General features: G+C 35.2%; 1 pseudogene; it reads left to right on the top strand.

The window, feature by feature from the left end:
* Positions 1–1,013: 1,013 nt before the first annotated feature.
* LOC139870162 (ARS-binding protein 1-like) overlaps positions 1,014–16,256 on the top strand; it is a 77,120-nt pseudogene continuing 61,877 nt past the window's right edge.

Here is a 16,256-nt window from a genome sequence, read left to right on the forward strand (position 1 = left end):
CACCTCCACAAGGCCAAACAAATGGATTCTCAATACATTCCCAAAGTCTAGAGTCAACACCATTTAAGTAAATAACAAACCTAACTTTCCAGTCCAAGAAGTCTTTAAGATTGTCAAGTCGAGGTACTTTATTTGTCGATCCAGATTCGCTTTCGTTAAGTAACAGTTTTTGTAGTCCAGGTGTAATTACTAACGCGCTATATTCATTTATCACTTGTTCATTAGTGTCCGACATGTTAACTGATTAAGTTTGAAAATAAAAGATTAATTAAGATTCTGATTAAGTCACACGGTCGACTATCTCTGACACACGGTCGACTGTATAAGACACACTATCGATTGTACTTATCACACGGTCGGTTGTCTAACAAAATTTTGGCAGCACTTCGTTACTATATAAGCCTTGGGTATTGCAAACACACATGATCGATTGTCTAACTCTCACGGTCGATTGAAACTCTCACACGGTCGAGTGACAAACTCACACGGCCGACTGACTTAGGTAATCTGGCACGGCTCTAGTAAAACTCACACGATCGGTGGAACAATACACACGGTCGATCTTAGGACTCACTCGGTCGGTTGTCACGGCCGAGTGTGTTCTTGGCAGAAGCTGGTCGACTATTAGGATTTTCTAGACAAAAATCGATTTTGCAATCGATTATGGATGGAAAACTCAAAAACAACACGTAGATAACGAAAATAAGCACTCCAGAAACACCTTTTGACAATAAAAACACTATCAATAATGTGTAAACACAGATTAATAGACCAAAAACCTAAAAAACACCAAAAACACAAACTTTGACCCAAAAAATGATTTGATCAAGCAAAAACCAGAGACTCCAGCTCTGATACCACTTTGTAGACGATAAATCTATGGATCTTAGGTCGTTTGAACTCTAAACTAAAGGCGGAACACAATAGAATAGAGGTAAATCGAGATACGGGTCGTTTCGGGATCGAATTGGTCGAACCTAGTACAAAACCTAGATTAGATCGACACCTAGACGATGTATTTCGGTGGTATTAGGTGTTAGGGTTTTCTGGAGATGAGAAACAACGATTTGGAACAAATGGGACGAGCAACCTCATCAAAGAAGTCTAAACCCGTATATATACTGCAAGTCAGACACACTCGGTCGAGTGTGTCTGTCAGTCGGTCGACTGACTTACACAGTCGGTCGAGTGTGTACACACACTCGGTCGACTGTGTTCAGTTTAACATATTGATTATTTAATAAACTAAGAACGCACAATCACCATAGTAATCAATAGTCACTAGTAAATAACATTATTACATAATCGAATGTACTAAACGTAAGAATAAACTACGGCTGGGGATTCATGCACCAACACAATGGGACATAAGAAAGCCTACTTTTTGACTAACTTAATATTGGTAACAATTTTTAAATAGGGTCTTGATTAGTTTTATCCATATCACTAGCTTTTATAGGCTGTGCGTTGCACGGTGGCTTTAAAACTTGGTATAGGAAGATGTCAATATTCAGATATATTGTATGTGTTATACATTAAGTACTTAACTTAACGTTGCTTTGTTTTTATCATATTGTTAAAAGGCTACATGCAAAATATGAGTATTACATGTATTACCGCTTACATCTTTTACACAAATACAAATACCAGAAAATAGTGGATTTCGTCTAACTTTCCAAGTCCTCTGTTACAATACAATTTAAAAGCTAAGTTGCATATTTTGATGTTCATTTCTTCAAAGTTATTATATGTACACCATAGCTTGAGCATCCATTTCCTCTAAAAGTGTTTTTACCTAAAAACAAAATATAAGTGTAAGTGAAGTTTTATTTAGTAATAAAACTTTAATAATAACATAATAGTACAGTAGAAACTCTATAAAATAATACACTTGGGACCATCAAAATTTATTAATTAAAAGAGTTATTAATTAATCGATAAATTAATAATTAATAATTTATATATTAGTTAATATTTTATTAATTTATAGTAGAATACTTAGTTTACAAACACCTTTCAACCTTCCACTTAATTATTGTATACAATGCATGTATATCAAATGAACGACCCAATTTGAAAGAAACCTTCAATCTCTCACCTTATTATGCTTCTTGTGTTCAATGTATCACTTTATGGATTATTGGGAAATATGCTAAACCAAGGTGCTTCAAGAATGTAAACTTGAACAGTCTGAACTGTGAGTACCGTGCTAACAAACGAGCTTGGATGACTGGTGTGTTATTTGAAGAATATGTTAGCCAACTTGATAAAAAAATGGTTGGAAGAAAAATTCTCTTGATTGTGGATAATTGCTGTAGTGACCCGAACTTTTCCATGTTTATATATATATTAAATGAAATTGTTATTTACATGATTAAGTGTTTCCAACATGTTAAGCAATCAAACTTGTTAAGACTTGATTAATTGAAATAGGTTTCATATAGACAATTGACCACCCAAGTTGACCGGTGATTCACGAACGTTAAAACTTGTAAAAACTATACGATGACATATATATGGTTATATATAGTTAACATGATTTTATTATAAGTATGTATCTCATTAGGTATTTTAACAATGAGTTATATACATAAAAATGAGACTATTAATTTAAGAAACTCGAAAACGATATATATAACGATTATCGTTATAACAACGTCTTACTATGTACATATGAATCATATTAAGATATTGATACACTTGGTTAATTATGTTAAATGATAATTAAATATATTATTAAGTGTATTAACAATGAAATACATATGTAAAAATAAGACTACCAACTTAATGATTTCGAAACGAGACATATATGTAACGATTATCGTTGTAACGACATTTAACTGTATATATATCACACTAAGATATATTATATATCATAATATCATGATAATATAACAATTTAACATCTCATTTGTTATAATAAACAATGGGTTAACAACATTCAACAAGATCGTTAACCTAAAGGTTTCAAAACAACATTTACATGTAACGACTAACGATGACTTAACGAGTCGGTTAAAATGTATATACATGTAGTGTTTTAATATGTATTCATACACTTTTGAAAGACTTCAAGACACTTATCAAAATACTTCTACTTAACAAAAATGCTTACAATTACATCCTCGTTCAGTTTCATCAACAATTCTACTTGTATGCACCCGTATTCGTACTCGTACAATACATAGCTTTTAGATGTATGTACTATTGGTATATACACTCCAATTATCAGCTATTAGCAGCCCATGTGAGTCACCTAACACATGTGGGAACCATCATTTGGCAACTAGCATGAAATATCTCATAAAATTACAAAAATATGAGTAATCATTCATGACTTATTTACATGAAAACAAAATTACATATCCTTTATATCTAATCCATACACCAACGACCAAAAACACCTACAAACACTTTCATTCTTCAATTTTATTCATCTAATTGATCTATCTCAAGTTCTATCTTCAAGTTCTAAGTGTTCTTCATAAATTCTACAAGTTCTAGTTACATAAAATCAAGAATACTTTCAAGTTTGCTAGCTCACTTCTAATCTTGTAAGGTGATCATCCAACCTCAAGAAATCTTTGTTTCTTACAGTAGGTTATCATTCTAATACAAGGTAATAATCATATTCAAACTTTGGTTCAATTTCTATAACTATAACAATCTTATTTCAAGTGATGATCTTACTTGAACTTGTTTTCGTGTCATGATTCTGCTTCAAGAACTTCGAGCCATCCAAGGATCCGTTGAAGCTAGATCAATTTTTTTCTTTTCCAGTAGGTTTATCCAAGGAACTTAAGGTAGTAATGATGTTCATAACATCATTCAATTCATACATATAAAGCTATCTTATTCGAAGGTTTAAACTTGTAATCACTAGAACATAGTTTAGTTAATTCTAAACTTGTTCGCAAACAAAAGTTAATCCTTCTAACTTGACTTTTAAAATCAACTAAACACATGTTCTATATCTATATTATATGCTAACTTAATGATTTAAAACCTGGAAACACGAAAAACACAGTAAAACCGGATTTACGCCGTCGTAGTAACACCGCGGGCTGTTTTGGGTTAGTTAATTAAAAACTATGATAAACTTTGATTTAAAAGTTGTTATTCTGAAAAATTGATTTTTATTATAAACATGAAACTACATCCAAAAATTATGGTTAAACTCAAAGTGGAAGTATGTTTTCTAAAATGGTCATCTAGACGTCGTTCTTTCGACTGAAATGACTACCTTTACAAAAATGACTTGTAACTTATTTTTCCGAATATAAACCTATACTTTTTCTGTTTAGATTCATAAAATAGAGTTCAATATGAAACCATAGCAATTTGATTCACTCAAAACGGATTTAAAATGAAGAAGTTATGGGTAAAACAAGATTGGATAATTTTTCTCATTTTAGCTACGTGAAAATTGGTAACAAATCTATTCCAACCATAACTTAATCAACTTGTATTGTATATTATGTAATCTTGAGATACCATAGACACGTGTACAATGTTTCGACCTATCATGTCGACACATCTATATATATTTCGGAACAACCATAGACACTCTATATGTGAATGTTGGAGTTAGCTATACAGGGTTGAGGTTGATTCCAAAATATATATAGTTTGAGTTGTGATCAATACTGAGATACGTATACACTGGGTCGTGAATTGATTCAAGATAATATTTATCTATTTATTTCTGTACATCTAACTGTGGACAACTAGTTGTAGGTTACTAACGAGGACAGCTGACTTAATAAAGTTAAAACATCAAAATATATTAAAAGTGTTGTAAATATATTTTGAACATACTTTGATATATATGTATATATTGTTATATGTTCGTGAATCAACCAGTGGCCAAGTCTTACTTCCCGACGAAGTAAAAATATGTGAAAGTGAGTTATAGTCCCACTTTTAAAATCTAATATTTTGGGATGAGAATACATGCAGTTTTATAAATGTTTTACGAAATAGACACAAGTAAATGAAACTACATTATATGGGTGAATGATCGAAGCCGAATATGCCCCTTTTGCTTGGTAGCCTAAGAATTAGTAAACCGATCTACTAATTGACGCGAATCCTAAAGATAGATCTATTGGGCCTAACGAACCCCATCCAAAGTACCGAATGCTTTAGTACTTCGAATTCGTTTTTATCATGTCCGAAGGATTTCCCGGAATGATAGGGGATATTCTTATATGCATCTTGTTAATGTCGGTTACCAGGTGTTCACCATATGAATGATTTTTATCTCTATGTATGGGATGTATATTGAAATATGAAATCTTGTGGTCTATTATTATGATTTGATAATATATAGGTTAAACCTATAACTCACCAACATTTTTGTTGACGTTTTAAGCATGTTTATTCTCAGGTGATTATTAAGAGCTTCCGCTGTCGCATACTTAAATAAGGACGAGATTTGGAGTCCATGCTTGTATGATATTGTGTAAAAACTGCATTCAAGAAACTTATTTCGTTGTAACATATTTGTATTGTAAACCATTATGTAATGGTCGTGTGTAAACAGGATATTTTAGATTATCATTATTTGATAATCTACGTAAAGCTTTTTAAACCTTTATTGATGAAATAAAGGTTATGGTTTGTTTTAAAATGAATGCAGTCTTTGAAAAACGTCTCATATAGAGGTCAAAACCTCGCAATGAAATCAATTAATATAGAACGTTTTTAATTAATAAGAACGGGACATTTCAGTTGGTATCCGAGCGTTGGTCTTAGAGAACCAGAATTTTGCATTAGTGTGTCTTATCGAGTTTGTTAGGATGCATTAGTGAGTCTGGACTTCGACCGTGTTTACTTGAAAAATGATTGCTTAACAAATTTTGTTGGAAACTATATATTTTTAACATGTGAATATTATGTGATATATTAATCTCTTAACGCGTTTGATATTATGTGATAGATGTCTACCTCTAGAACAAGTCCCATTAACTCACCTAATAATAATGAAGAGTCAAATGTAAATTGGAATGATTCGTGGACTGATTCACAAGTTCCCGAAGAGGAACCGGAAGAAGAGTCGGAACCGGAAGAAGAATCGGAACCGGAAGAAGAATCGGAACCGGATGAAGAAATAGAACTGGTGGGGGAAATAATAAAACGGTTAAGTAAAAGAAAATCCTCAACCAACCGACCAAGGTTAATTATGGTCAATGGTGTTTCCGCCAAGGAAGCAAAATATTGGGAGGATTACCAATTCTCCGATGAATCGGATTCCGACGAGAATTCTGATGATGTTATAGAAATTACCCCAACTGAATTTAAAAAGGCAAAAGAAAATAATAAGGGAAAGGGCATAAAAATAGAGAAATCTAATTCCAACCCCGATGAACTTTATATGTATCGTCAACCTCCGAAGCCCTTAAGTTGTAACAATGACCCGGGAACCTCTAAACCACCAGGTTTTTCTAAACCAATGTGGAAAACGACGGCTCGTATTAGGGGAACATCATATATCCCTAGAAACTTGGCAAAACGAACCAAAACCGAAGAAGAAGAAACAAGCGAGTCGGAATAAGATAGTTGTATTCGCGTGGTATAATATATGTAATATAGTGTGCTTATGCTTTATGATATATGTAAAAATTGCTTGTATTAATAAGTATTTTTTTTATGAATCTAACTCTTGTCTATTTTACAGTATAAAAATACAAAATGGATAGACAACCTAATATTTTAAGAGACCTACCAGGAGACATGATTGATGAAATCTTGTCTAGAGTCGGTCAGAATTCTTCGGCACAACTATTTACGGCGAAATCAGTTTGTAAGACATTCGAAGAACGTTCCAAGAATGTCTTGGTTTATAAGAGACTTTCGTTTGAAAGATGGGGGATATCACATTGGGAAACCCATAAGTTACGATGTGTTTACTTTGACGCATATATTGCGGGGAACTCAAATGCTATTTTACGCAACGGGTTAAGAAATTATTTTGACTCAATGTATCCGAATATAGGACTTCATGATTTAGAAAAAGCGGCTAACATGCAACATAAAGAAGCATGCTATGCTTACAGGTTAGTAATGTTCGCTTCTCACCAAAGTGAGAAAAAGAACATCGGGCTACAACTATTAAATAAAACGTTCCCACAAGTGACGGAGTCGGTAATTGGGGTAAGAAATGAGGTTTTTAGGTTATTACGAGACTGTTGGTCATTACGTAACCCTCGTCCCTTTGACGACGTTACAACACGCTGTCTTATCAACGGCCATAACGGTTATGTTCCACAAGACCAAGGATGGGAAGTAGTCCTAGTAAAACCAGAATGCATGACTTGTTTCTGGACGTATGAATTACGTGTCTTTATTGCCTTTGCTGAACGACTTGTGTACTAGCTAGAATTATCTTCACAACTATCTTGTATCAAAGTTATTGTGTGCTATATTTCATGCTTTATGTAAAATAAGCGGTATTGTAAGTTTGTAAAATATTGTATAAAAGTTTGAACGCGAAATATTATTATAATCAGTTTTTCATATAGAATTGTAGTAGTTGAATTGTATATTAGCTACTAAGTATGAACTTAACGGGTAGGTACTACCCGAATTTAAACTTATAAAACGCTAATATGAAGAAAAAGCTTTTATAAATGAGTTCATATTATGCTACGAAATACTATTAACTACTCTTAATATTCTGTATGATTAACTTGTTCCATTTGACTATTTTGAAGGAAATGGCACCGACTACTCGACACACCTTGAATATGAATGAAGAGGAATTCCGTACTTTTCTAGCTTCAAACATAGCCGCAGTACAGGCTGCGCTACATACCAACAATAACCTTGGATCTAGCAGTACAGGAAATCGTGTAGGATGCACCTACAAAGAATTCACTGCCTGCAAACCTTTGGAATTTGATGGAACCGAAGGACCGATCGGATTGAAACGGTGGACCGAGAAGGTCGAATCGGTGTTTGCCATAAGTAAGTGTACTGAAGAGGACAAAGTGAAGTACGCTACGCATACCTTCACAAGTTCTGCGTTAACATGGTGGAATACCTATCTAGAGCAAGTGGGACAAGATGATGCGTACGCACTACCGTGGTCAGCATTCAAGCACTTGATGAACGAGAAGTACCGTCCTAGAACCGAGGTCAATAAGCTCAAGACAGAACTTAGAGGGTTACGAACCCAAGGATTTGATATTACCACGTACGAAAGACGATTCACAGAATTGTGCCTATTGTGTCCGGGAGCGTTCGAAGATGAGGAAGAGAAGATTGACGCGTTTGTGAAAGGATTACCGGAAAGAATCCAAGAAGATATAAGTTCACACGAGCCCGCCTCCATACAACAGGCATGTAGAATGGCTCACAAACTAGTGAACCAGATTGAGGAAAGAATTAAAGAACAGACGGCTGAAGAGGCCAATGTGAAGCAAGTCAAAAGAAAGTGGGAGGAAAACGGTGATAAGAATCACCAATACAACAACAACAGCAATTACAATAATAAAGGCAACAATTATCCCAACAATCGCAACATCAATCGCAACTACAACAAACGGCCCAACAACAACAACAACAACAACAACAACAACAACAACAACAACAACAACAACAACAACAACAACAGTAACTACAACAATCATCCCAACAACAATAATAACCGCAACAACAACAACAATCAGAAGCAGCTATGCCAAAGGTGTGAAAAGTATCACTCGGGGTTCTGCACCAAATTTTGCAACAAGTGTAAAAGAAATGGTCATAGCGCGACGAAGTGTGAGGTCTACGGACCAGGGGTTAATAGAACGAAAGGAACAAATGGTGTCGGAACGAGTAATGGCGGAGCAAGTAGTGTCGGAGTAAGTTATGCCAATGTAGTTTGTTATAAATTTGGAAAACCGTGCCACATTATTAGAAATTGCCCGAACCAGGAGAACACGAATGGACAAGGCCGCAGAAGAGTTTTCAATATTAATGCGGCAGAGGCACAAGAAGAACCGGAGCTTGTTACGGGTACGTTTCTTATTGACAATAAATCTGCTTACGTTTTATTTGATTCGGGTGCGGATAGAAGCTATATGAGTAGAGATTTTTGTGCTAAATTAAGTTGTCCATTGACGCCTTTGGATAGTAAATTTTTACTCGAATTAGCAAATGGTAAACTAATTTCAGCAGATAATATATGTCGGAATCGAGAAATTAAACTGGTTAGCGAAACATTTAAGATTGATTTGATACCAGTGGAGTTAGGGAGTTTTGATGTGATAATCGGTATGGACTGGTTGAAAGAAGTGAAAGCAGAGATCGTTTGTTACAAAAATGCAATTCGCATTATACGAGAAAAAGGAAAACCCTTAATGGTGTACGGAGAAAATGGCAACACGAAGCTACATCTTATTAGTAATTTGAAGGCACAAAACTAATAAGAAAAGGTTGCTATGCTGTTCTAGCACACGTCGAGAAAGTACAAACTGAAGAAAAGAGCATCAATGATGTTCCCATTGCAAAAGAATTTCCAGATGTATTTCCGAAAGAATTACCGGGATTACCCCCACATCGATCCGTTGAATTTCAAATAGATCTTGTACCAGGAGCTGCACCAATAGCCCGTGCTCCTTACAGACTCGCACCCAGCGAGATGAAAGAACTACAAAGCCAATTACAAGAACTTTTAGAGCGTGGTTTCATTTGACCAAGCACATCACCATAGGGAGCTCCTGTTTTGTTTGTCAAGAAGAAGGATGGTACATTTAGGTTGTGTATTGACTACAGAGAGTTGAACAAACTTACCATCAAAAACCGTTATCCACTGCCTAGAATTGACGACTTATTTGATCAACTACAAGGCTCGTCGGTTTATTCGAAGATTGATTTACGTTCTGGATATCATCAAATGCGAGTAAAGGAGGATGATATTCCAAAAACTGCTTTTAGGACGCGTTATGGTCATTACGAGTTTATGGTTATGCCGTTTGGATTGACTAACGCACCAGCTGTGTTCATGGACCTTATGAACCGAGTGTGTGGACCACACCTTGACAAGTTTGTCATTGTTTTTATTGATGACATACTTATTTACTCAAAGAATGATCAAGAGCACGAAAAATATTTGAGAAAAGTGCTAGAAGTATTGAGGAAAGAAAAATTGTACGCTAAGTTTTCAAAGTGTGCATTTTGGTTGGAAGAAGTTCAATTCCTCGGTCACATAGTGAACAAAGAAGGTATCCAGGTGGACCCAGCAAAGATCGAAACCGTTGAAAAGTGGGAAACCCCGAAAACTCCGAAACACATACGTCAGTTTTTAGGACTAGCTGGTTACTACAGAAGGTTCATCCAAGACTTTTCCAGAATAGCAAAACCCTTGACTGCATTAACGCATAAAGGGAAGAAATTTGAATGGAAGGATGAATAAGAGAAAGCGTTTCAGTTATTGAAGAAAAGGCTACCTACGGCACCTATATTGTCATTGCCTGAAGGGAATGATGATTTTGTGATTTATTGTGACGCATCAAAGCAAGGTCTCGGTTGTGTATTAATGCAACGAACGAAGGTGATTGCTTATGCATCTAGACAATTGAAGATTCACGAGCAAAATTATACGACGCATGATTTGGAATTAGGCGCGGTTGTTTTTGCATTAAAGACTTGGAGGCACTACTTATATGGGGTCAAAAGTATTATATATACCGACCACAAAAGTCTTCAACACATATTTAATCAGAAACAACTGAATATGAGGCAGCGTAGGTGGATTGAATTGTTGAATGATTACGACTTTGAGATTCGTTACCACCCGGGGAAGGCAAATGTGGTAGCCGAAGCCTTGAGCAGGAAGGACAGAGAACCCATTCGAGTAAAATCTATGAATATAATGATTCACAATAACCTTACTACTCAAATAAAGGAGGCGCAACAAGGAGTTTTAAAAGAGGGAAATTTAAAGGATGAAATACCCAAAGGATCGGAGAAGCATCTTAATATTCGGGAAGACGGAACCCGGTATAGGGCTGAAAGGATTTGGGTACCAAAATTTGGAGATATGAGAGAAATGGTACTTAGAGAAGCTCATAAAACCAGATACTCAATACATCCTGGAACGGGGAAGATGTACAAGGATCTCAAGAAACAGTTTTGGTGGCCGGGTATGAAAGCCGATGTTGCTAAATACGTAGGAGAATGTTTGATGTGTTCTAAGGTCAAAGCTGAGCATCAGAAACCATCAGGTCTACTTCAACAACCCGAATCCCGGAATGGAAATGGGAAAACATTTCCATGGATTTCATCACTAAATTGCCAAGGACTGCAAGTGGTTTTGATACTATTTGGGTAATAGTTGATCGTCTCACCAAATCAGCACACTTCCTGCCAATAAGAGAAGATGACAAGATGGAGAAGTTAGCACGACTGTATTTGAAGGAAGTAGTCTCCAGACATGGAATACCAATCTCTATTATCTCTGATAGGGATGACAGATTTATTTCAAGATTCTGGCAGACATTACAGGAAGCATTAGGAACTCGTCTAGACATGAGTACTGGCTATCATCCACAAACTGATGGGCTGAGCGAAAGGACGATACAAATGCTTGAAGATATGCTACGAGCATGTGTTATTGATTTCGGAAACAGTTGGGATCGACATCTACCGTTAGCAGAATTTTCCTACAACAACAACTACCATTCAAGCATTGAGATGGCGCCGTTTGAAGCACTTTATGGTAGAAAGTGCAGGTCCCCAATTTGTTGGAGTGAAGTGGGGGATAGACAGATTACGGGTCCGGAGATAATACAAGAAACTACCGAGAAGATCATCCAAATTCAACAACGGTTGAAAACCGCCCAAAGTCGATAAAAGAGCTACGCTGACATTAAAAGAAAAGATATAGAATTTGAAATTGGAGAGATGGACATGCTTAAAGTTGCACCTTGGAAAGGCGTTGTTCGATTTGGTAAACGAGGGAAATTAAATCCAAGGTATATTGGACCATTCAAGATTATTGATCGTGTCGGACCAGTAGCTTACTGTCATAACCCGTCCTTAACCATAAGAACGAGTTAGATAACGTATGATTTCATTGCGAGGTATTAACCTCTATATGCGACATTTTTAAAAGAACAACTGCATTTATTTTACATTACAAACCATAACTCTTATGTTAATACAAGCTTTAGACAATATAAAGATGATTATCGTTTAGCGATAATCTTAGACTTACAAACTTTACATGTGATGATAACAATACGATTTCTAGCATATTTTACATTACAATTCCTCGGATATGCAGTTTTATTTTTGACACAAATATGCATACTCAAGATCTTGCTTAAATTCAACATGTTGCAGCGGAAGCTTTTAGTTATCACCTGAGAATAGACATGTTTAAAACGTCAACATAAAGTTGGTGAGATATAGGTTTAATGCCGGCAGCGATATAAATATAGACCACAAGATTTCATATGTAAACATTTTAATAAAAATATTCTAAGTGGTTGAGCACTTGGTAACCATACTTAACATTTAATCACGTCGCATATTCCCTTTATTATGAAATCTTACTACACCGTACCAAGTGTAGTCACGAAACGAAGTACTGTGCAACCGTTGAATACTGGTCGTCCAGTCCGGTTGGGGTTGTCAGGCCCGATAGATCTATCAACAGGATTCGCGTTTACAATACCGCTGTAAATAATAGTTACCAAGCTACAGGAAGTATGCCAGTGGTACAACTCAACGTAGAATATATTTTTCAGTTACTTGTGTCCATATCGTAAAACATAAAATACATGTATTCTCATCCCGAAATATTTAGAGTTTAAAAGTGGGACTATATACTCACTTTTGCCTTGAAGATATATATATTTTGACTTGGTCTCCGGTTGATATCACAAACCTATCCATATATAATTTATCAATATATTTTCATTTAAAACAATCGTCACATATATATATACTTATAATACTTTTAATGTCTTCTTAGTCCGTAGTTAGCAGTCCGATGTTAGTAATTCAATTTTAATGGTTCATATTTAGGTGTTTAATAAATAAATAAAACCCCCATCGAAATAAATAAAACCCCATCGTATTTGTATTGGTCGGGATTAATCTTGACTCACGGTACCGGTGTTGTCAAATGACGTGTTGCGTACATAAAGTACCGGTGTTGTCAAATGACGTGTTGCGTACAATCATGGGATCTTATGATTAATCTTCTCGTATTGTTTACGGGTGATCCTGAAATATATAAAATTAAATTATGAGTACATATATATAAAATATCATGTTATTTTAGAAAGATGTGATTTATTTAATTTTTCTCCAATTATTTTCGTGGCTAAACTAGTTTTGGATATCCGATCTTGTTTTGGTCATAGTTTCTTCGTTACAACTCCGTTTTCGTTGGTTCAACTTGCCACTTCCTTGGATCGAGTCCTTCTTTAAGAATATGAACTGTAAATACCTTAGTTTGTATTCGAAATCACAGGTCATAGGTCAAACTTTGGTGAAACTTATGAAGTTGATCATTTTCCATCATGTAAACAACCTTAAATGATTATTTTTCTAAAAATACTTATACTTTGAGTTAAATCATGAAATTTTTATGTGTTATCATATTCATAGTAAATATCATTTTTCCAGAAAATAAACCTCCAATTCAAGGTTCAAAATAGTTTTTAATTATCCAACCCAAAACAGCCCCCGGTTGCACTCCGACGTCGTAAAAACAGTTTTTAAGGTGTTCTTTGAAAAACCAAGTTATACCTTGTTAAATTAGCATATATTTATGATATATTACAGGTCTTGAAGTATTTTAAAAGTTAAGTTAGAAGAATCTATTTAGTTTGCAAATAAGTTTGAAATCATTCAAACTATGTTCTTGTTGTTAAAATTGTATACCATAAAATAAGATAGCTATATATATATGAATCGAATAAGGTTATGAACAAAGTTACTACCTCAAGTTACTTGGACAAGATTGCTGTAAAAGAGAAGTAAAAACCTAGAACCAAAAGAGTGATGGAGTTGAATGAAAGATTGGAAGTAAACTTGTGTTCTTGGAAGGATTCTTGAAGTGTTTTTGTAAGGGTTTTCTTATGGTGATTAAGTGATGTTTTTATGGCTAGATCTTCATGGTAACTTGCTGAATTGCTTATGGTGTTTAAGGGTTATGAAGATGTGTGTGTTTAGTTAAGAAATGATGTTAGAAGTTGAATCAAAATGATGATACATGGAGACTCCTTAAAAACGTGATCTAAGGTAGACATGGACAAAATTTATGTTGTAATTTTGTGCAATTTGTCATACTTGCTTCCAAATTCAATTACCTTATACCTAGGGCATGAACAAGAGAGTTACCTTATACATAAGGCATGAACAAGGGTTGGTTGGTGGTGATTTGATGTGTATATACCAATAGTAAATATGTATAGAAGCTAGGTATGATACGGGTACATATACTCTAGATATACGTATAGAATTCTTGTGAAAACGGAATGAGAATTCAAATATAGCTATCTTTTGTGAATATACTTATATGGTTTTATGTATTTAAGTCCTTAAAAAGTGATTAAATACATTATATATACGATATATGTATAACCATTATAGGTCATAAGTATTTATGTCAAATAACGTTACGTATGGTTATCGTTTTGAAAACTTAAGTTAGTAGTTTCAAAATATACTTATAACTTATTGTTATTAATACAAAATGAGATATTAAAACATCCATAAATCATGTTAAATATGTATATATACATATATATACACAAACGTATAATTATCATATATTATATAGTTCGTGATATCATCGGTCAAACTAGACGGTCAAACGTTGTGTAAAACTCATTTCAAAAACATAAATCTCAACAATTTGGATTGCTTATCATGTTGGTAAGGTTTAATTTATGTAAATATTAATCTTATAAGTATAGATTGATCGAAAAAAGTCCGGGTCATTACAGTACCTACCCGTTAAATAAATTTCGTCCCGAAATTTTAAAATTGTACCTATTTTGCGTCATCGAGAAACAAGTGTGGATACTTTTGTTTCATCTGATCCTCTCGTTCCCAAGTAAACTCGGGACCTCTTCGAGCATTCCAACGAACTTTAACGATCGGTATATTGCTCTGCTTGAGCCGTTTAATTTCACGATCCATGATTTCGATTGGTTCTTCGACGAATTGTAGTTTCTCGTCAACTTGGATTTCTTCAAGAGGAATGGTGAGGTCTTCCTTTGCAAGACACTTTTTAAGGTTCGAGACGTGAAATGTATTATGTACTCCGGCGAGTTGTTGCGGTAACTCGAGTCGATAAGCTACCGGTCCAATGCGTTCGATGATCTTGAACGGGCCTACATATCTTGGGTTCAGTTTACCTCTTTTACCGAAACGTATTACACCTTTCCAAGGTGACACCTTTAGCATAACCATGTCACCGATCTGAAACTCTAATGGTTTCCTTCGGACATCGGCGTAGCTCTTTTGGCGACTACGGGCTGTTTTCAATCTCTCCTTGATTTGTACTATCTTCTCAGTCGTTTCGTGTATGATCTCGGGACCAGTTAATTGTCGATCTCCTACTTCATTCCAACAAATAGGAGATCTACACTTCCTTCCGTACAATGCTTCGAATGGCGCAACTTTAATGCTCGCATGATAACTATTATTATACGAGAATTCTGCTAATGGTAGATATTTATCCCATCCGTTTCCAAAATCGATCACACATGCCCTGAGCATGTCTTCAAGAGTCTGAATTGTTCTTTCACTCTGCCCGTCAGTTTGCGGATGATATGCGGTACTCATATCCAAACGAGTTCCTAGTGCCTCCTGTAGTGATTGCCAGAACTTTGAGGTAAATCTACTATCACGATCAGATATAATGGAAATAGGTATTCCATGCCTTGAAACTATTTCCTTTATATATAATCGTAATAATTTCTCCATTCTATCCGTTTCCTTTATAGGCAAGAAATGTGCAGATTTGGTAAGACGATCAATAATTACCCAAATGGTGTCGTATCCCCAGGCAGTCTTTGGTAACTTCGTGATGAAATCCATGGTAATACCGTCCCATTTCCATTCTGGGATTTCTGGTTGTTGAAGTAATCCTGACGGCTTCTGGTGTTCTGCTTTGACTTTGGAACAAGTTAAACACTCCCCAACATATGTTGCAACGTCTGTCTTTAAATTAGGCCACCAATAATGTGTCTTAAGATCTTGGTACATCTTTCCAACTCCAGGATGTATCGAATATCTTGTCTTAT

The sequence above is a fragment of the Rutidosis leptorrhynchoides genome, chromosome 10, assembly GCF_046630445.1.
Source record: "Rutidosis leptorrhynchoides isolate AG116_Rl617_1_P2 chromosome 10, CSIRO_AGI_Rlap_v1, whole genome shotgun sequence".
Lineage (NCBI taxonomy): Eukaryota > Viridiplantae > Streptophyta > Magnoliopsida > Asterales > Asteraceae > Rutidosis > Rutidosis leptorrhynchoides.